At 42.7% G+C, this 24,033-nt stretch overlaps 1 long non-coding RNA gene across 10 annotated transcripts in view; it reads right to left on the bottom strand.

The window, feature by feature from the left end:
* Positions 1–24,033, bottom strand: part of LOC144309147 (uncharacterized) — a 91,000-nt gene that overhangs the window by 63,388 nt on the left and 3,579 nt on the right. Inside the window, exons 1-3 of one of the 10 annotated variants that reach the window (XR_013375238.1) lie at positions 15,452–15,615; positions 15,257–15,333; positions 10,057–10,231 (exon numbers count right to left, since the gene is read on the bottom strand). This is a non-coding gene — a long non-coding RNA (uncharacterized LOC144309147). The other 9 variants (XR_013375236.1, XR_013375234.1, XR_013375237.1 and 6 more) reach the window with 9 other exon arrangements.

Here is a 24,033-nt window from a genome sequence, read left to right as displayed (position 1 = left end):
AATAAATAAATAAATAAAATCTTAAAAAAAAACTATTGAGGAATGTACCTAAAAGCTACTACAATTAATAAAAGAATATAAGTGGTTTACAGGGTACAGTTCTACTATATAAAAAGCAATTTGTATACCTATATAATAGCAACTAACAATTGGAACAAGAAATTAAATAAACTTCATTGACAAAAACATAAAGATATTTGAGAATAAATTAAATAAAAATGTGAAAAATGCATATGCAGAACACTACAGAACATTGTAAAGGAAACAAGTACTAAATACATGGAGGGGTTTTTCACATTCCTGGATTGGTAGAGACTCAATGTTTGTAAGGTGTTAACTCATCCCCAATAACTATATAGATTCAGTCAAACACCGATAAAATTCAAACAAGCTTTTCTGAATAAATTAGCAGCTTCAATTTATAAATAATTAGGAAGACAAAGAACCTATACTACCTAAACAATTTCAAAAATGCACAAAGATGATGTATAACTATCTGATATAGAGAACTATTATACAGCCACAGAATTCAAGACAATGTAGTATTATTTTATGGTCAAACATATACAACAATGGGTTGAAGAGAAGCATCCAGAAAAAGACTCACAAAAAGTAGATAAACTATCTTTCACAAATTTGCTAGCAAAATCCAATGGAAATAAGATAAACTTTTCATCTAACGGCACTTCAAAAATTAGTTATCGGTATAGGCAAAAGAAATGAATTTCTACCTTTACCTCATGTCATACTCAAAAGTGAATTCAAAATGGATCATGGTACTAACAGTAATTAGAAATATTATTAAATTTATATTAAGAAAATATAGAATAAAATCTTTGAGACAGAAGCACCTGGGTAGCTCACTGGTTGAGTGTCTGCCTCTGGCTCAGAGTGTGATCCTGGAGTCCCGGGATCGAGTCCCACATCAGGCTCCCAGGGAGCCTGCTCTCCCTCTGCCTGTGTGTCTCTGCGCCTCTCTCTCTCTCTGTTTCTCATGAATTAATAAGTAAAATCTTAAACTTTGAGATATTAAGTCAAATATTCATTAAACAGTACACCAAAACACAAAAAATAAAGGAACTATTTAATGAAATGGACTTCAAGATAAAAAATTTGCTATCCGAAGACATAGTTAATAAAAATACAACACGACAAACTGAGCGAAATGTACCAAAACACATACACAACCAGATGACTATATCCAGAATGTACAAAGAACTTATACAACTCAATAAGAAAAACAACTCAATAAACAAAATCTGTACACTTAACAAAAGATATACATACGATCCATAAACTTATTAAAAAAAAAGATGTTCAACATCAATAGTCATCAGATAAATGCAGGTTAAAACAAAAATGTAATCACTGCACAGACACATGAAAGGGTAAAAGTTAAAAAAGACCGACAGAAAGACAAATACTGGATGAGTTAACCTATACATAGAATCTAAAAAACAAAACCAATGATCAAACAAAGAACAGAAACAGACCCATAAATACAGAATACAAAGGGGCGCTTGCCTGATGGGTGGGGTAGAGGGGGAGGCAAAATAGGAAAAGGACATTAGGAAGAAGAAACTTCAGATATAAAATTAGTAAGTCACAAAGATGCAAAGTATAGCATAGGGAACATAGTCCATAATATTCCAATAACGTTGTAAGGTGCCAGAGGGTAACGACATTAACTGTGGTGAGCACGGAGTCATGTGTAGAATTGTCAAATCAATGTTGTACACCAGAAACTGATACCAACATTTTATCCCAATAATACTTCAATAATATAAAAATAAATAAAAAATAAAAAACACTGAATAGTTTAAGCAGTTTGGAAAAAACAGTATGGTAGTACTTTCTAAAATTAAAAATGTATGTATTATATAACCCAGCAATTCTACTACTAAATGTTTACCCAAGAGAAATGAGAATATATGTCCATGCAAAAATGTATACAAGGGGCTCCTGGGGGGTTCAGTGGTTGAGCATCTGCCTTCGGCTCGGGTCATGATTCCAGGGTCATGGGATCGAGTCCTACATCAAGCTCCTCACAGGGAGACTGCTTCTCCCTCTGCCTATGTCTCTGCTTCTCTCTGTGTGCCTCTCATGAATAAATAAATAAAATGTTTAAAAAATGTATACAGAAATCTTCACGGCAAATTATTCATAATAGTCCCCAAACGAAGCAGGTCAAACGTCCAAAACCTGTAAATAAGTAAATCAATTATGGAACATAACATCATGGAATGCAATACAGCAACAGAAGAGAACCAACAATTGATACATTCAATAACACAGATGAATCTCAAATGTCTTATGCCTAGTGAAAAAGGCAAAATGAAAAGCATTTCATTTATACCCATGTCATGAAAGGCAGACCTATTGTGTGAGAAATCATTTTAATGCTTGTGTAGAATACAAGATAACCAAGGAATTTTTTTTAGCAGGCAGCATTGTTCTAGATCTTGACTATGTATATATAATTATATATTACCAAGAGCCATCAAAATTTGACTTCATATTTGATTTTGTCTAACATAAAATGACACATTAGAAAATAAAGAGGGAAAAGTTGATAGGTAAATAGCATCAGGAAAAGGCAAACTCAAACCTCCAGATAATACTATATGCCCCCTAAATGGCTACAAAAAGACTTGACAACTACCATGGTTTGTGAAAATGCTGACCAGTCAGATAATTGTCATCCATTGTTGGAGGTAAACATTTATAACACTTTTGACAAAGGCCTGTCAACTTTTCAGAAAACTAAAAATAGCCCGCTCCCTATAAATCAGCATTTGCATGCTTAAATGTTTGCTTAAGAGAAATGAAAATATAATTCCACACACTTGAACATGAATGTTAATAAAAGCTTTATTTGTCATGGCCCCAAAATAGAAAAATAATCCCCTCATGTGTCTGTAGAATAGGAAAACAAAGTAGAATATATATTCATAAGCTGGAATACAACTTAGCAATTAAAGAGTAGTGAAATAAATTTAAAAAGTAGTAAAATATTGATACATATATCAAACAGACAAATCTCAAAAGCAGTTTGTTTGTGAAAGCAAAAGGCCAAGTACCAAAGAATGCTCATTATACTATCCCATTTACCCGAACTTCAAAAATATGTAAAATTAATACGTGGTAGAAAAAATTGGAAATACGGATTACCTCTAGTGTTGGATTGAGAAAGGGCATAAGAATACTTTGGACAGGACGGTAGTATTTTATAACTTGATAGGAGTTTATGTTACACTGCAAACTACACTTAAGAGTTATGAATGTTGGGGTGCCTGCGTGGCTCAGTTCATTAAGCATCTGACTCTTGACTTCAGCTCAGGTCATGATCCCAGGGTCGTGGGATCAAGCCTTGAATCAGGCTCCATGCTTAAGCCTGCATAAGATTCTCTCTCTACCCTCTCCCTCTCCTGCGAGCTCTCTTGCTTGAAAGAAAAATCATGAATGTTATCTCAAGAGAAATAAAACAGTCAATAATTAACTCCAACTAAAAATGATAGGTAAATATGATAAATTTGCTCTTCTACCAATAAATTTCAGTGAATGGAATACAAAATTAAGAGAGAATTGCTTATGTTTTGAACTTCAGCAGTGACGTTCAGATTTTCTTAATGTGACCCCCTACACAAAATGTATTGTCCATATATGCAAGTGTAAATATATGACAAGGATGTGAAAAAGATCAAGTTCTAAAATATACGTAAGGAATATCTTCAGAAGAAATGGTTTGTGTAAAGATGTTATTTTTCAATATTCAGTTTTATTGATTTTTTTCTAGTTAGGTTGAGACAACATTGTAGTTCTCAAAAAAAAAAATCAATGTAGAAAATCAATACCAAAGAACTCAAAGATAATATTATTATAATCAACATGGAGAATACAATGAAAACTTTTGAAAAATGATAAAGTAGTCCAGAAATTTTTAAGGAGATAAAATTATTCTCTAGGTTAAATTCATTCTCTAGGTTAAAGCTGTCATTATGGAAATGGTGTGGAATAGGTTCAAAGAGTCAGAGTTAACTGGAAGAAAATGGATACCTAAAATAGTGTTTAGTTAATTCCTATTTGAAAAGGAAAATAATCAAAATCCTCACTGTGTTGCCCCCATATCACACATTCTGCATTGATTAAAGTGTAGGAATTTACAACAAACTTTAATAAAACGTATTTATGAGTGGAGCTATCCATGGTATGTTGAATAATATAATTCTATTTTTGTAAACACAGTATATATACACACACACCCCTATAGCTACATTCTAAACAGGTAGCTTTCCTGTTTAAATTGAACTTCATCTCAGTAATATAGTCTACTAGTACCAGTTATGGTTATTATTACTAGAGTAGTTGTAAAAGTGGTATGTATCATTTGGTGAATAATTATGTACTTGGGAAACAAGGTACCTCAATCATTTCTGTGGTAAGGCACTTACAACAACCCAAAAGTGAATAAACTTTTAATTACTCTATAGTCCTAATTTGTATTGAGACAACATGTGAAAATACTGTTGGAAATTGAAAGCAAAAGCATTTTTATCATCACAAGATTAGATCCATATGTGCAAAAACCCATTTAATTAGGACACATGGATTTTCTACTTGCAAACTTACTTATTACCAAGAATGAACTCTTTTCAACAACTTCTCTAATGAGATAAAAAGTAACCTATATAATAAAGTGCCCTGTTTTTCAAACCAAAAAGTCTCCAGATGGCAGGGACTCAGGAAGACACAGTGGGTGATACAGAATGTGCTGTAAACCTAGTCCTTCAAAACTACAGACGTTACTATCGACTTCTCAAAAGGAAAAGGAATCCATAAAAAGAAAGCCCGAGCAAGAGTTAGAAAGATGAAATTTAAAAAGTTAGCAATGAAGGTGCTATCCTCCTATTTTGCTATTCCAGTGTAAACCAGTTCATCAGAGGTAATGTGTTTGGAAAGTTTATTTACTTCTACTTCCTGAAACCTTTAAATGAAATTATCCAACTAACTAAGAACTGATAGGTTACTTGAGTTGGCAAAACTACCATGTTACCTGTCTACCACCAACCATCAGACAGTAAACAGGATGGGCAGGAGAATGTGATCCACATAAAAACAAAAAGAAATAAAAGTGCTAGGAATAAACTTGTAACAACCATTAAATCTATCTATGAAGGCTGCAACATGACTTTCCTGAAGGACCTGAAAGAAACAAAATCTATACCACATATACCTACACCAGGGGATGAACAAGTTCTATTACGTAAAGATTTTCATCTTGCTTAACTCCCATCATTGCAAAACCAACGTGAGAAGGCTAAAAGTTACAGAGACATTTGACAAAGTGATGCTGTTTTTTAATGTCTATATAAAAATGAATCGGATTTTCGACCAAATCCTCCAACAGGAAGAATGAGGAGGATCATTTCACATGCAATATCCTACACCGTGATGTACAAGTTACAGAAATTAACACGCTGAAGTTACTCACCCAGGTAATTACCAGAGACTGTGCTAAAAGAGAATTCTGTGTTACAACATATGGAAAAACACATAAAAAGTTAAAAATAAACTGCATCCTTAGTTTTACATCACTAACCCTAAAGTAGATACCATTAAATAATTACATTTTAAAAAAATTTTTATTTGAGATAGAGCAAGACAGAGAGAGTGAGCATGAGTAGGGGGAGGGGCAGAAGGAGAGGCAGAAGCAGACTCCCCACTGAGGAGGGGAACCCCCCCCCCCACTCAAGGCAGGACTCTGAGATCATGACCTGAGTGGAAGGCAGCCACTTAACCAACTGAGCCACCCAGGTGCCCTGAATAATTACATTTTAAAACTTAAACCAGAAAACACATTTGATATAGAAAAATATCAATCTGTTCACTTTCACAGTTTGACCAGGTTACACAAAGCTCACTATGTGATCCCATTTGCTAAAAATGCAGCCACATCACAAATACAGTAAGACATATGAGCATCTTGGGATGCCTGGGTGGCTCAGCGGTTGAGTGCCTGCCTTTGGCTCAAGATGTGATCGCAGAGTCCAGGGATCGAGTCCCACATCGGGCTCCCTGCAAGGTGCCTGTTTCTCACAGAGCCTGTGTCTCTGCCTCTCTCTCTGTGACTCTCATGAATAAATAAATATCTTTAAAAAATTTTTTTTAAAGATTTAAAAGAAAAAGACACACAAGCATCCTTTAAAGAGACACAAATATATATTAGTATTCAGGGTTCTTCAGAGTATTAGAACCAATCAGATTTACACACACACACACACACACACACACACACACTAAAGGGCAGGAGTAAAAACAAGAATGAACTATTTATATTAAGGATCCAATTCACACAATTGGTGTGGTTGCCAAACCTGAGATATGCATGGCAGAGAGGCATGGTGAAGGCCCAGGGTAGAGGTGATATTCCATCTTGAGTTCTAAAAGCAGAATTACCTTCTCTCATCCTTGAAGGACCAGGTTTTCAACTAACTGATCAAATGAGGCTCACCCATTATAGAAGGTAATCAGCTATCTTTAAAGACCATGGATTCAAATGTTAATCTCATCTGAAAAAATACCTTTATGGCAACATCTATGTCGCTGTTTGATCAAAAACTGAGTACCACTGCCTAACTAACAGGACATTTTTTTTTATTGAGAGAGAGAGCAAGCACGCGTAGAGGGAGGAACAGAGGGAGACAGAATCCTAAGCAGACTCCCCACTGAGTGCAGAGCCTCATGCTGGGCCTGATCCCAAGACCAAGAGATGGAGACCTGAGCTGAAAATCAAGAGTCAGATGCCTAATTAACTGAGCCCCCCAGGTGCCCCAAAGATGACATTTAAAATTAAACATCTATGTTTCACAGGAAAAAATGAATTTAAACATTAAGGTACCAGAGTGGAAACTGTTAAAGATCTATATAGGGTACATAAATCTGTCTGTATATATACCCTAGATTCACTAGTCTTGGTGAATAACAACATTTACCATTAAAAAATAATACAAATAACTTGAAAGGAGTATTCAACTGTCATGATCATAGGAGAAATAAAATTACCAGTCTCCTCTAACAATTTTCTCAATGATTCCTACCTGTATGAAAATGATAAAGTTTAATGTTAATAAAGCCATAATTATTAAACATTAATAATGATCATTCTTAACACTGGCTTGATACTAACTTATATGCCATGCCAATCTGGATGCTTAGATTTTATTCGAATTAAATTCATCATCACCACACCTCATCATATAAAATTATAATTATAGAATGTTAAAATGGGTATGAAGGGCAGCCTTTGTGGCCTATCGGTTTAGTGCCACCTTCAGCCCAGGGCATGATCCTGGAGACCCGGGATCGAGTCCCACGTCAGGCTCCCTGCATGGAGCCTGCTTCTCCCTCTGCCTGTGTCTCTGCCTCTCTCTCTCTGTCATGAATAAATAAATAATCTTTAAAAAAAATAAATAAAATGGGTAGGAAAATACCTAATTGGGGGATCCCTGGTTGGCGCAGCGGTTTAGCACCTGCCTTTGGCCCAGGGCGTGATCCTGGAGACCCGGGATCGAATCCCACGTCAGGCTCCCGGTGCATGGAGCCTGCTTCTCCCTCTGCCTATGTCTCTGCCTCTCTCTCTCTCTCTCTCTGTGACTATCATAAATAAAAAAAATTAAAAAAAAAGAAAAGAAAATACCTAATTGTTTTGTAACCTAGTGACAGATACAACAGTGACTGTTATCATGATACCATTTGTTTCCATAAAAAAGCAAATTTCTTACAAAGAAACTCCATTTAAGTGAAGATGAATTTCACCAAGCCCCTCCCTACCCATCATCCAGACTAATTCCCCAGGTATCAGGATTCTCTGTGGCTAGGAAAACCAACTGCATCAAATGGAAGCAATCTTACTGCAGGTGACACAGACAGAACTTTGAAGGTAGCAAGGCCTAACCTAGTGAAAGTCAGCATTGTGACCCAAACAAAGGACATAAAGAGATCTGAAAATAGCAACAGATGGTATAATCCAAATAAAATGCAATCATTCAAAGGGCATCATCATGGACCAAGAAGAAAAGCTGAGTTTAAAACAGATGCATTGATAAAGCCCTATTGTGTCAATTCAAACTGTGACTTGATAAAATCAAGGGTTCTTGTCATTTTCAGCCATTAAATCATGCAATCATGCCCTCCCCAATGTGTTCCCTAAGTTATCAAGGCTTGAATTGAGTGAAAATGATTATGTATCTATGTTGGCATGAATATACCTAATATTAAAAAAAATAAACACATTGAAAAACAGGTGTACCAAAAAATATATGCAACAGAATAGAACCGTATACCTTTGAAATTACAGGGTTTTTTTGTGGGGGGAGGGGAATCTAAAAACAGGTTCCATGCCCAGTATGGAGCCCAAGGTGGGGCTCCAACTCATGACCTTGAGATCATGACCTGAGTGGAAATCAAAAGTTGGACACATAACTGACTGAGCCACCGGGGCATCCCCCGAAATGGGTATCTGTGTTTCTTGCCACATAAAGAAAAAAGACACCTACATGTTAATCACCAAGTATACGGAATTGATTTCTTTCTTTTTTTGGGGAATTGATTAAAAATATGCTTTAGACAAGCATGTTTCTTATGTGGTGTTAATAAATTATCAAGATTATTTCATTTGACTCAATTTGCTAAGAATTTTTATATCTAAATATACACAGAACAGTATATTTAACAAAAATAGGTCCTACATCATATACCCCAGCCCTGTGGTCGTTACAGTTTCCAGGGCTACCATCCAGTTCAAAGGTGATGACGTAATGGGTTCTCTGTCCAGCTAATAAATGGACTGGGGGTAGTGCCACCAATTAGCACAAATCGCTTCCTGAAGGACTGCTTAATTGGGAGGGAATATACTTTGTTTCAACACATGTATTGAGATCTTCTTACTATAAAAATGACTGAATAAAAAAATGACTGAATATATTTAATGTGTACAACAGGATGAGTGTGAGGCACATACAAACATCACTGAAACCATGACTACAATCAAGGGGACAAACATGTCTAGCAGGAAGGTGATGTACTTTAGAATTTCCATGTAGATTTTCTCATTTGACTGTCACAAATAACATCTCCTTAAAAAATTATCCTTAACATTAGTTAAAACCACATTTTTTTTTAAGATTTTACTTATTTATTCATTAGAGACAGACAGAGACAGAGACAGAGACAGAGACACAACGGAGAAAGAAGCAGGCTCCATGCAGGGAGCCCCATGTGGGACTCGATCCCAGGACTCCAAGATCACACACTGGGCCGATGGCAGGTGCTAAACTCCTGAGCTACCCAGGGATCCCCTAAAACCACAACTGTTGGGACACGTGGGTGGCTCAGTGGGTTAAGCATCTGCCTATGCCTCAGGTCATGATCCCAGGGTCCTGAGATCGAGCCCCGCGTCGGGCTCCCTGCTCTACTAGGAGTCTGCTTCTCACTCTCCCCCATGCTCATGCACTCTCCTCCTCTTTCTCCATCTCTCTCTCTCAAAAAAATAAAATCTTTGAAAATACCACACAATTGTTTGCTTTACTCTGTATTAGTGGATGACCAAAATCTCTTAAAAGACCCCATCCTTATCAGTTGGGATAAGACTCGCTGGCCCAATGGCCATACTTAAAGCATAAACATCTTGAAAATAATGTATCTCCAGCTTAATTCTGGAAAGGGACCTCAAATGACACCTGCCAACTCCACCCCATTAGTAGTCAAAAGGCCACAAGAAATATCCTTGTTGAGCATTACTCTAGCCAAAAGGGCATCAACCACACATAGTGAAAGGGAGTGGCACCTTTCTGGGCCAGACATCGCACACAACAAGACTGTATGTGGAGTGTATGCCAAGTCCATCTCCCATTCTCAATGTAGCCTTCATCGCTCTGCCTACCACATGTCATGATGACTGTACCCAGGATTTCCCCATGAACCCAGGGAATGACATACACTGTGCCTCAACTTGCATCCTTCCCTCAGAAAGGGTTCCCACATGTTCTCTATGTTTACCTGGATGATTCTGAGGACACAGACAACATCGTTCCTCTGTTCTCTTCTTCTGACAAGAAGTGTCCACATCTTCTCTCCCTCACAGGTTTTCACATAGGAGTGAAACCCTGATATCACCTTGAAGATGCAGCAGAAGATTGGGGTGCCTGCTAAAGGCCTCCTGAGGGTGGGGTAGCTAGAAAATAATACAATGAAAGCTTCATCAATGGTCTGAAGGCCACCATAAATGTTCCTGTTTCAATTTACCCCACAGAGATAGGTACCGATCACACAGTCTATGTGATCACATGATGTCTGGACAGGGCACTGCACATAACATGGCTTCAACATATAGGGCCTGCCCAGTCTCCCACACATGTGAAACGTACCTTTACTCTATCTCCTCACTACATCATGGTGACTGTACTCAGGTTTTTTCCACAACCCTAGGGGATGCCAACATGTTGCCCTCCAACTCTCAAACCTCCACTCAGTGGGGATATATTCACTTATGATACATTTACCTGGATATTTATGAGGATACAGAATGAAAACGATTATTACCGGTTTGTCTATATGCTTAAAATTAAAAAAAAAAAAACCTCTTCCTCGTCTTTTACACTTATTTGTTTCAACTGTTAGAAATATACCATTGTGGGATGTCTGGGTGGGTCAGAGGTTGAGTGTCTGCCTGTGGCTCAGGGTGTAATCCTGGGGTGCAGAGATCAAGTCCCACATAGGCCCCCTGATAAGAGCTGCTTCTCCCTCTGTCTAGGTGTCTGTCTCTCTCAGTCTCTCGTGAATAAATAAATAAAATTTTAAAACAAAAACTATGCCATTCAACTCATCCTGAAAATTCTTGCCATCAGACCCAGGGAGCTACTGTTCATATCTGAACCCAAAAATCACATGGACTGTGACCAGTGCTTTCACAGAACGGGACAGAATGCCCACATAATGCACAGATATGCAAATCTTCATCAATGGTGATCCACATAGAATCCGCCTGGATGATTTTGAAGACCCCCCAAAAACATTTTCTGCATAATCTCAAACAACCTGGTGTTCATAATGAGAAAAGCGCCACTGCCAATAAAAATCCGAGGTGAGACTGACTGGGGAAGTAGGACACCCTAAGTCCAGGAATGGAGTGCAAGAACTGCGGCAGCTCTTCTATCGCTAGCTGAAAGTCGCTGCAAACGACGATCGCTCCAGAAGTCACAACCACCCAAGACATGAATGATCAGCATCTTACACACTGAGCGACTGGCCGGCCTTTTGTCGTAGCTGGGCTTTAGTGAGGATCCCTTGTTTCCTCTAGGATTACCTGATAGATTAGGAGGACCCAGAGAAAATAACTTATTTTGCACATTCTTCTCTAAACCTAAGGTGTTAAAGTTATTAGGAATGGAACACAGAGGGCACCAGGATGGCTCAGTCCATTAAGTGTCTGCCTTTGGCTCAGGTCATGGTCCTGGGGCCCCGGGATCGAACCCCCCTTCGGGTTCCCTGCTGAGCAGGGGGCCTCTTTCTCTCTATGCCCTCTGGCTGCTGCTCAACCTGCTTGTGTCTCTCTCTGTCAAGTAAATAAGTAAGATCCTAAACAAAAAAGAAAAAAACAAAAAAGAATGGAACACTGAATCATCTTATGCTCGTCATCAAAACCGGCTGGCCCTACCAGAGCCATTCCGGGGTTCAAGGAAGAATTTTCAAGAACACACACACCTCTGGCCCCTTCACCGACCTGAAAGCCATCAAAAGCCTTCCTCTTGGTGAGCATTTCTCTTCTCACCCTGGTATGGCGAACACTTAAATTACCTCATGAGCACCTCTTGACGTAGGGCACGACACATACCATACTTTGAGACCTATGCATTAGCCACTCGCACTCACTCTGATACACAGATTTCATCTCACCCCCTCTACGTCATGAGGACTATACAAAAACGATGTTCTCATGCCTTAAAACAATGCAGACCCAGTGGCTACACGTACATAATTCTTGCAGTGAGGCACGCTCAACTGCTCCTCTGTAGACATGACCATGAGGACAGAGAAATCAAGGTTGTCTCTGTATTCCCTCCATCTATTAGGGATTATCCTCCTCATCTCCCATCTGTGCCAATTCGCATTGTAAGGAACAGACAGACCCCTGAGGCCATCATGAGGATGCCAAAGACACAAGTGACTGACCAAGCCCTCCCTTCCTGGGTTCAAGACAGGCACCTTGAAGACAAATGCACCCCCATTCCCATGGAGCAGGGGTGGCTGGGGCAACACAAACGGTGGTTCTTAGTGAGCATCACTCGGCCCAGGCAGATGCTAATCACTCCTAGAGTATGTAATCAGCGCCATCCTGAGCAGGGCACTGCACACATCATGGCTCAAACAGATCCTGTGCAGGGCCCTGTTCACTCTCATGCGAAGCTTTTGCCCTACCCCAGCCACAACATTAACACTGTACCCACCATTTTCCCTTAATGCTGGACGATTCTAACCGATTGCCCTCTAACGTGCATCTTTCTTCACGAAGGAATCCCTTACCTTCTCTGGGATTACCTGGACGATGATGAGGACACAAACACCAACCCTATCGCTGTGTTTTCCCCCCTCTGCTTCAAATGTCAACTATTGCTTACCTTGTAGAAACTTAGGCTCTTGCATCGTTAGAATAGACAAGTGGAATCATTCTGATGACGCCGAAGGCAGAAGTGCCTGCCAGGACTAACAAGAGTTCGAGGCAGTAAGCTCAATACCACATGCACCTCGACCCAGCTTCCCGGACCGAGGACACCACCAGTATTTCTCTTGAGCAGCCGATACTCACAAAGCCATGGGTTTCACCAAGGATAACTGGTTGGTACTTTTCTTACAAAAGGCTCTGACCACAGCTTTGCCTCAATGTGGAGCACGTTTCCAATACAACAGTCGCTCACAAATGCAACATTCTGGTCTCCCCACACGTCATGAGGATTTTACTCAAGATAATACAGACACGAAGCAATCCAACAGACCTTCCTCTCTCTATGGGGATCCCCTAATTACTTGCTCCCCATCTCCATACATGACTAAGGACAGAGTGAGTAAAATATTTCCTCTGTTCTCTTCTCCTACGAAGAAGTGTGTTCATCTTCTATAAACTCCAGGACTTCACCCCATTAGGAACCAACCACTGAAATTATCTCGTTGCTGCCTGAGGCCCAACACAGTGGATGCCAGGACCTTCCCGGGTTCAAGGCACCGACCTCAAGGACACCGGAACCTGCATCCCCATTAAGACACAGGGCCCACTGGAAAGATGTTCTTGTGGAGCATTACTCTACCCAGGCAGGCACTGTTACACATCATACTGGTAATCAGGACCTTCCTATGCAGGGCACTACACACAGCACAGAACCCGGTGTGGCCTGCCCAGCACCCCCCCCCCCCCCCGCCCAAGCAGCACTCTCAGCCCTGGGGCCACATGACAAAGAACAGACTCAATGGGCAACAGGACAGCCACAAACGGCTGACAACTGCCTCGCGACAGGCTCCCTCCCTCACCGGGGCCAGCATAGACACCCCAACATTTATCGAGAACACTATGAGACCTCAGAGAGCTCAGATTCTTCGGCATTCTCCTCTTCTAGGAGGGATCGTCATTCTATCCATCTGTGGGAATTCATACTCTTAGGAATGGACCAGTGAAAGCTCTCTGAGGAAACGTTGAGACCTGACCCAGAGCGTTCTCAGCACACTGTGGGTTCAACACAGGCAGCACAAGGAATCTTACCCGCACGCCATCAGCCACCGAGGACACCACACACGCTGTCCTGTGGAGCTTTACCACACCCAGAATGATGCTGTTACGCTTAGTCTCTGGAACCAGCACCGGTCTGGGTGGGGCACAACTCCCAGTGTGCTCAGGCAGCCGCCAGGCCCGGGCTCACTCGCAGGCTGGCCCATCCCATTCCTCTCCCTCCCTGAGAACCAGGGTGATGGTACACAAGACTGCTTCACAATCACACAAAATGCTGCTGTGGGCACGTCCGCACTGCAAGAGACACTCACATGTGATCAGCAGCTCTTCCAATTTACACCAATGACGTATATGCCTCCCAAGAAACAGCCTGTTCCTGCCTTCTTCCATTACAAAGTATCTTCCTCTTAACAGTTTGTGCTCACATTCTCAGGGATGGGACGCCTAGAATTATCTTGAACCCACCAGATAGGAGGTACAAGTACTTCCCAAGGCTGCCTGTGCTCAAGGCAACCAAAGACACTTGTGTCGACAATCCCATCGGGGGTCTGAACAACACCGCACACTCGTTTCTGTTACACGGTCAATCACCCTGAGTGTTCTAGTATCGACAGTCCAAGCGACCAACACGTTTTTGAGAAAAACGCTTCACTGAGCCTGGATCATGGAAGAGGACCTGCCTCGTCACCCTCTTTTTCTGAAATGTAGCTTGCAGCTCTCTCCCACCTCACCAAGAGAATATTGTGGATTTTAACTTGCCCAGGGATGACGTCCATTTCCTACCTTCCATCCTGAAAACAGGCTTCAGTGTGGATCCTTCTCCCGCTGTATGGTCACGCCCAGATGATTAAACCAACCAGACAACCTCCATGTTTCTGTGTTCTCTTCTACAGATGGTATCTGCGCGTTCTCTCACCTCCAGGGGTTCAAAGGAGCTCAGAAGGCCTGACCACAGTCATCTGGGGGAGGTCTATGACACAGCAGCCCCTTGGGAAGGCCTTCTTCTGTTCTCCTCTCCTTTTATGAAGCACCCTCCTGTTAACTAATTTCTAGGTGTTCACCAGGATAGGACTAAAACCTGAGAAGATCCCGGGGAGGACTTAGAAACCCCCAGGCGTCTGCCAGGGCCCACTGCACTTCGAGGCGAGGCAGTCTACTCGATGGCAAATGGTACCTCGGGGCCAATCCCTGTGTCTACTGCCACTGCAAAAGCCGTTCTTTGTGAGCATTCCTGTATCCAGGCAGGAACTAATCACTCTAAGGTGACGTCATTAGCACCTCCCTGAATAAAGCACTGCACACAGCATCGTTCATGGCGGACAGGCCCTGTTCCTCTTCCGCTCCCTCGTGCAGCTTGCAGGTCTCTCTGCACCAAGCCATGCTGTCTGTCTGCGAGGTGCTCCCCAACATAAACCAGTCTGATGCACATCCCTCTGACTTCCATACCCATCACTGCGGTTCCCCTCATTTTCTACCATTTACCAGGAGGAGGAGGAGGATCCATCGGGAACAGGCCAATTCCCGTTATCTCATCTTCTAGCACGAAGTATTTTCATCTCCTGTAACAGAAACGCATTCACCATGTCAGGACCGAATCACAGAATTCATCTTCTGGGTACCTGACAGCATGACCACGTGGCTGACAAAGAAGCCTGTGTTCTAGGTAGGCTGCCGTACCTCAAGCCCTCTCTTCATCAGCAGGCGACTACCGGTTGGTACTGGTTCCTCTATCCAGGCTGGCAGTCACTATGTATTAGTCCACGTGATGGCCACCTTTAGGGTAGGACATTGCACACACTGTGGATGCAGGAACTGACAAACCCTATCACCCCCCCTCTTTAGTGGAACTTTTGTTTTCTCTGCCCGGCAAATTCATAAAAGCTAGAGTCCACATTTTCCCATCATTCTATACAATTCCGATTGACTGACCTCCTACTTGCATTTCTACCTCCATGGGGATGTCCTCACTTGGACTATATTTAGCTGGTTGGTTCGGAGGATTCACAGAGAACCAACTTTGTCCGAATTCATTCTTTTTTCCAAAGTTCCTTAGGAGTTCACGGTGAACACTAGAACACAGATCTTAACAACATTTAATCTCCATGTATGGGAATAGATGATAAAAGCCACACTTGTGAACACAGCATAATGATAAAGCTTAAGCCATATGCCTAAAGTAGGTGTAATTCTATGCGTCATCTACACTCTAATAAAAAAATATCTGTGGGACACCTGGGTGACTCAGTGGTTGAGCGTCTACCCTCGGCTCAGGGCGTGATCCTGGATGTGGCATCGAGTCCCACATCGGGCCCCCTGTGAGGAGCCCGCTTCGCCCTCTGTGTATTTCTCTGCCTCTCTGTATTTCTAATGCATACGTAAAATCTGTTTAAAAAAATCTTTAAAGATTTTCTGTATTTGAGAGTGAGTGAACAGGAGAGAGCACACAGGAGCAGGGAGGGGGCAGAGTGGGAAGGGGAAGTCGGTGCCGCACTGAGCAGGGATCCCAATGCGGCCCTCCTTCCCAGGACCCCAGGATCCTGACCCGAGCCAGAGGCAGAATTATAACGGACTCTTCTGCCTCATCAACCCCCATATCCTAAGAAACACTGTTTTAATGTCATCTGAGATCTGGTCTGGGTGGCTGCCAATAGGCTGCTGGCTTTAAGTACAGAACATCGAGGACAGAAGCACTCCCAGGGCCTCCACCACTGAGCTGAAGGACACCACGGGCAGTTATGTTACTGATTGGGACCCCACTCAGTCAGGCACTAATAATCCGTATCCTGCTTCATCAGCACTTTTCTGGGTAGGACCCCAAACTCAGTGTGGCCCGCAGGAGAGGGTCTGGCCAGACCCGGCAACTCAGCAAAGTCCAAGTTTCCTTCTCCCTCTCTGGCACAGCGTGAGCAGTGTCACTAGAGGCTCCTGGACTCCTGCCACATGCTGCGGGCCTTTCCTCCAGGGGGCCCCTCTCCCTGTTCCATCTACTGAGACAAGAGGTGGCCTGACAGCAGCACCCTGTCCCAGTGTCCTCTTCTTCCCCTACAAGCATCATTATCTGCCCCAGTAGGTATGCAACACTGAGCTCTCCGTGACGGTAACAAATCCAGGGGTGCTGGGAGCCCCTCCTTACAAGGCGGGCACCCCAGGGACCACTGCGGCTCCGAAGGCCACCCCGACATTCTTATAGAACATCGCACTACCCAAATAGGCATCCACAGCACATAGGCTCCCAGATCAGCACCGTTCTGGCTAGGGAGCGGCCCACAGTCTAACTGGGGGCGGGGGGCAGGAGGGAGACCCCACCCAGTCCCCCTGCCCTGTCAAATGTACCTTCCTCCTCACTCTTCCTCTCATCAGGATGAGTGTGTCCATTACTGACCGCTGATCCTAAGTATCAATCACTTCCAACGGGCACTGTTCCCTCTGGGAGGATCCACTCACACACTCTAGGGTTAGGGGAGCCCTGCTATGGAGTGTGACCCAGCATGAACAAGGCTTGTGTCTGTACAAGAGTCTTTGTGTTTCTTTCTTCAACGATGGGAATGGACTGCTGACAGCTGGATGATGCCCGAGACCTCACAGAGTTACCTGCCAGGGCCCTCCCGTTTTCCCGGCAGGGAGTGCAAGGACACATACTCCGGTATCCCCGTCACTGCTCCAGAAGACACCACAGACGTCCTTCAGGTGAGCATTACTGCCCTCAGGGAGGTCCTAATTACTCTTATGAATGAATGCAACTAGCACCTTCCTCAGCAGAGCACTGCATACATTATGCACTAAGACGATGCTGTACAGGGCCTGTTCCTCACCCATATCCCACCCATCTCACCCTCACCACATTGTGATGACCTGTCCCATGATTCTTTAATTTTTGACAATGCCAACATAATATTGTCTAATTTACATCTTTCTCAATTAGGAATCCCTTTTTCCATATTTACCTGGATGACTAGGAGTACTCAGTTCAAGCTTGCTTACGTGTTTCTTCTTTAATTGGAAACGATCATTATTTCTCCAATATGTAGCTGTTCACATTCTTATGGACTACCCATGGTAATAACTGATAGTAGGACTATGTTGCAGGTGACTTCCAGGGCCCTCAGAAGTTCAAGGCAGGCAGTTCAATAGCAAATGTGTGATGCGCAACTACATCATTACAGTCACTTCCTTTTGGAGTTCCCTATAACCCTGAAATTCATTGATTAGATATAAGATAATAATTCACTCTGGAAGGGATTACTCACAGCTTGGCTTTAAGGTGGATGACCTACCTCTTCCATGTCATACGCTCAAATCCAGCTTTCATCTTTCATTCCACACTACCATGAAGACCGTATCCTTTTTCATGAACATACACACTGTTCTTCCACTTTCACACCTTCTTCAGTGTGCATCCTCTCAGTTTTAGGATAATGAGGACACAGAAAAAACAAAATTTTTCCTATGTCTCTTCTTCTATAAGGAATTATCTATGCTTTCCCTAAGCTTTATCATATACCCTATTAGAAATATGCCATTGAAATGGTCATAAAAATCTGTGCAATAAGACACAGGGGGTTTCTGGGGCCCTAAACTTTATTAAAGCAATCATCTTCAAGACATATGACATCTCCAAATCCATCATGGGACAGAAGGTCACCACCAATGTTGTAACTGATTATTCCTCTACCAAGGCAATCCAGGTGGCTAGGTCACTTCAAAATACATGGTGCTTAAGAGAGACCCTGCAAAGCCCAACATGACTAGAAGAAAGTAGTTTTCTATCCCCTTGATACAGTGTGAAGACTATACAAAATATATTCCCCTAACACAGGAAAATTGTCGATCCCTGTCCTCAAAACCGCAAAACTCCCTCAGTCACAATGGCCTCATGTGGACTACCATTACCTAGATGGTTAGCAGGTTCCACAGAGTAAAATCTTGCTTTTGGTTTTCCTTCTTGCATGAGGAAATATATCCTTTCTTCCCCCTAATCTACAGGTCATCACAACGTTGTACGGAATCAACTACAGAAATAGTTTTGGACTTCCCAGAGATTACACTTGGTTCCCAGGGCCCTACTTTGTTCAAGGCAGGCAGCTCAGGGAGACACACGTGCCTCCATCCCCATCACAGTTTTGAAGACCACCAGAAACCTTGTTCTTGTTGAGCTTTACCCTACCCAGAGGGGCGCCAATTACCATTAGTCAAAGTAAGTGGTGCCTTTCCAGGCAGGGCAGGGCACAGCATACAGAATGGCTTCAAGGTGAAGGACATGTCCAGATGCTCACCTCCTCACAAACCCAATTTTCATCTCTCTCTCCAATGCGTCATGATGGCTGAACCCAGTATTTTCCTGAAACTCTAGACGAGAGACAGCTCTGCTGCCCTTTGACTTGTATTCCTCCTTCTGCGGGGATCTACCTATTCCATTTACTTAAGATTTCCAAGATTAGAGCAGTCCTGGTGGCCCAGCGGTTTAGCACTGCCTTCAGCCCAGGGTGTGATCCTGGAGTCCTGGGATCGAGTCCCACATGGGGCTCCCTGCATGCAGCCTGCTTCTCCCTCTGCCTGTGTCTCTGCCTCTCTGTGTATCTCTCATGAATAAATAAATAAATAAAATCTTTTTTAAAAAAGTATTCTACCCAGACAGATGCTAATAACACATCCAGTAAGTTGTCAACATATTTTTCAATAGTACTCTACACACAGCATGGCTCAGAAGAAAGGACCTGTCTAGCCCCCCCTCATACTCTGAAATGTAGCTTTCAACTCTCCTGTCACATGATGAGAACAGTTAACTCTTTCTCTATAATAGTGCAAAATGAAGAATTATTACCCTTCAACTTCTATTACTTTTTAAGTCTTATTTTAAATTTTTTAGGAAAAACACAATGGTTTGTTTCTTAGTAATGGCATCTTATTGGGGAAGAACAAAGGGGGTTATAAGAAATCACATCCCTCTGGGACAGGAGCCTCACTGTCCACAATCCCTTGTCCATCCCCACCTAGGGGTGGGGGCGGTGGAATGAAAGGCAAAAGGAGAATATGACTGATAAAGCTAATGAGCAGACAAGAGGCATTGGTGGGTAAGACATTTGGGACATGAGTGGGAGAGGACGAGTCCAGACTCCTTGGCATCCAGACCTGGGAGCTAGTCCTTAACCTTCCCTTTCCTGGCTATGGTCACTGAGTGCAGGGCTTGTCACATGGATGGTCTCCTAGCACTGGGCGTTGTACCATGCCATATGAAGGGTGCCTTGGTGGGCTCTGGTGCCCAAGTCCCTGTCATAAGCCCCCCCACCCCCCACAGCTATGAATCTCTGTCAGCTCCAAACTCCTTCTTCCAATTGCAGGGCACCCTACACCAGATGGATGGAGTTGGGCCCCACAGGTACCTTCATGAAATCCAATGCCACAGTCCTTGCTGCTGGGGGTGTGAGGCCCACAGGCCCAGCTCTGCACATCCGCTTCCCTGCCGGCCCTTCTTCACTTTAACTTTCTTTTTGGCCACCATGGTAGTGAGCGCCAGCAGGGGGAGGAGGGGGAGGAGGGGAGGAGGAAGAAGCCTCAGTGCTATTTCCTGGTGCTATTTCCCTTGGAAGCCCGAGTTACTACACTCTCGCCCCTGCCGGGCCAGACATGCCCACCAACTTTTTCTTTTAAAAAAATTTTTACTTATATTCAATTAATTAACATATAATATATTATTTGGTATCAGCAGTAAAGATCTGTGATTCATCAGTCTTATATAACCCCCAGGACTCACTCCATCACATGCCCTCCTTAACATCCTTCACCCAGTTATGCCATCCTGCCCCCCTCTCTCCTCCAGCCACCCTCAGTTTGTGTCCTATAATTAGAGTCTGTTATGGTTTGTTCCCCTCTCTGCCCACCCACTTTTAACCTCTCTCACCTGTGCTACCTTTTCCTGGATAATTCTGAGGATCCAGAAAGTACAAGCTTATTTGTGTTCTCTTCTAATAGGAAGTATCAGGACGTCTGGGTGGCTCAGCAGTTGAGCATCTGCCTTTGGCCCAGTGTGATCCCAGGGCCCCGGGATCAAGTTCCACATCGGGCTCCCTGCATGGAGCCTGCTTCTCCCTCTGCCTATGTCTCCGCCTCTCTCTGTGTCTTTCATGAATAAATAAATAAAATCTAAAAAAAAAATAATAGGAAGCATCTTCATGTTCCTTACTCTGTACGTGTTCGTATTTGTGGAATATCATACATTTCAAAATCATTTTGAAGACATACAGGAAAAGGGTGGCAGCCTGGGGTCTTTGGGGTTAAAGGCATCAAGTCAAGGACAGATGAACTTCTATCTTCATTCAGTGATCTGCGTTACTCTACCCAAATAGGTACCCATAACACGATATCTATAGGAACAGAACCATTCTGAGTAGAAGACTCCACACATTATAGGTCAACGCCATCGATCAGCCCAGTGTTCCCAGCATTGTTGCATGTACCTTCCATTCTCCCCACATCTTGAGGCTCATGCTGAGCATTCAGCGATATGCTTAATTAAGTAAGGCCCAAATACTGCCCCCTCCAAATTACAGCCTTTCATCAGAGAGGATCCCCTCAACTGCTCTATGCTGAACCTTCCATCAGAGAGAATCCCCTCAACTGCTCTATGCTAAAATAGATGAGAAAGTCCAGAGAAAAAGAGCTTGTTCGCAAGTTCTCTTCAACCATGAAAAAGTATTTTAATCTTCTCTAAACTGTACTTTCTCACACTGTGAGGAAAAGACCATTGAAGTATGCCTGAGATCAAACCATGGGTCCACCAGGGCACTCCTCATCCAAGGCATGCAGGTTAGGACACATGCTATCTCATCCCTATCACAGGACTGAAGGCCAACAGTGTCCCTACAGAATGTTCCCATACAGACCCAGGTGCTGATTATATAGAGTCTGAGTGACCAACATTTTCAGAGAAAGGCCTCATCACATGGCAAGGTTACATGGAATAGGACTTATCAGGTCCCCTGTACAATCTCAGATGTAGCTTTCATCTCTCACCCTATGACAGAGTACCATACAGAAGATTTTTCTATTTCCCCAGACAATGCTAATAAACTGCCCTGAGACCTGCATCATTCCACCAGTGATACGCCCTATTTTACTGTGTTTACCTGGATGTTTATGAGGACCAAGAAAGAAGAAAGTTCTTGCTCTGTTCTCTCGCTGTATTACAAAATATTGCTACTTTCTTAAACTTCTAAGTATTCATACCATTAGCAAGAAACCACTGAATCAGGATACCTAGGTGGCTCGGTGGTTGAGCGTCTGCCTTCCAGTCCAGGGCGTAATCCTGGGGTCCCGGGATCAGGTTCCCTGCATGGAGCCTGCTTCTCCCTCTGTCTGTGTCTCTGCCTCTCTCTCTCTATCTCTCATAACAAATAAAATCTTTAGAAAGAAAAAAGAAACCACTGAATCATACTCTTGGCTGTCAGGACCTTCCTTAATTATTACAAGGAAACAACTCAAGAACAGATGAATCTCCATCCTATCACTGGTCTGAAGGCCAAGACAACACTGTTACGGTGGAGATCAACATTGGTCCTGAGATGGGGACCAATACACCTAGTAGAGGTCGTTGGCAGCTTTCTGGATAGAGCACAGTACACAGCCAGAGCTAAACATGGAGGACATTCTCAGGACCCCAGAACAGTCACATATGTAGTTCATCCCTCCCCACCACATCACACTGACTGTACCACACAGTTTCCCCTAAACCTCATCTACACTAAACACACTGCTCTGCAATTTGCAAGCCTCCCTTCATTGGGGATATCACCACAGAGAGAACGAGCTTCTTCTTCTATAAGGTCATCTCCTAAAATGGATGCATGTACATTGTTACAATTGGACCAAGAAAATGGCATTGAGAATTAGTGAGATGGTTCTCTGCAAGAGCCATCCAGAGTTCAATGCAGGTATAACTTGAGACATATACATTTCCACTGCCAATCGTGTTGTCTGTACTGAGGGCGATCACAAACTTGGCTCTTTTTGAGCACTGCTCTACCCAGAGATGCTCAAATTACATGTAGTCTATTTGATCAAAATCTGAGTAGAGCACCGCACACAGCACAGATTATTATTTATGACCTGGCCTGTCTCCCTTAGACATCTCGAATATAACTTGTGCATCTCTCTCCACAAAATCTTGAGCATCTCAAGTATCTTGCCATCAACCTAGATAATCCCAAAGCACTGACCTGCAACATGTACCCCAACCCATCTGGGGGATGCCCTCAGTGCTTTACCTTTAAACTAGGTGATGAGGACAAAGAGAGAATAAGACGTTTACAATATTCTCTTCTATTAGAATGTTACTCCATCCTCTCTAATATATGTTAAGTGTTCACATTATTAGCAATGGACCACTGAAACTACCCTGAAGATGCCTGACATCAAAGTGGTCACCTGGCCCCTCAAGAGTTCAAGCAGGCAGCTAACATGCAACCATTTCCATCCGCATCATGGGACCAAAGGTTATGAAAGTTTTTCTTCATGTCTGTACTCCATCCAGACAGGCACTAAACTACACATAGTCTAGGGTAGGCACAACACACAGCATGGCTTCAATCTACATCTGCCTGGTAATTTTCAACTATCAAATGAAGCTAATATCTCAACATCTAAATATCATGATGACTGAACCCATCATTTTTTTCTTATAACTCTAATAAAGTTCAACTGAACTGCTATACAAATGCAAAACTCCCTACTGGAGATGCCCTCACATACTCCACATTTTCCTGGAGGATGATGAGAATGATGATGATGATGATGATGATGATGATAATGTCCTAGTAATAAAGCCAACAAGACTGATTCTGTTTTCTTCATCTAGTAGAAACTTATCTGCGTCTTCTCTATATCTTAGGTGTTCAGGTTGTAGGAAGGGATCACTGAAACCTTCTTGAGTTGGCCTGAGATGAGAGGCCCAGGTGGTTGGAAAGGCTCTAAAGATTCAAGGCAGGAATGTCTAGGACACATAAATTTCCATCACCATTACTTCTCTCAAGGCAACCACAGACATTTTTCTTGTAGACCATTTCTCTCCCAAGACAGGCACTAAATACCTAGTCTAGGCAATCAATACCTTCCCCACACAGAGAACTGCACAAAGCTTAACTCACATTAACTAATCTGCGCAGTAAAACTGGCATTAACGGATGTCCCTTTCTCATCAATACCCACTGTATCACCATTTCTCGACCAAAGAGGTTTCCAAGATTCTAGGAAAATCCAACCCAAGA

The sequence above is a fragment of the Canis aureus genome, chromosome X (assembly GCF_053574225.1).
Source record: "Canis aureus isolate CA01 chromosome X, VMU_Caureus_v.1.0, whole genome shotgun sequence".
Taxonomy (NCBI): domain Eukaryota; kingdom Metazoa; phylum Chordata; class Mammalia; order Carnivora; family Canidae; genus Canis; species Canis aureus.
This window is presented reverse-complemented; position numbering and strand designations above follow the sequence as displayed.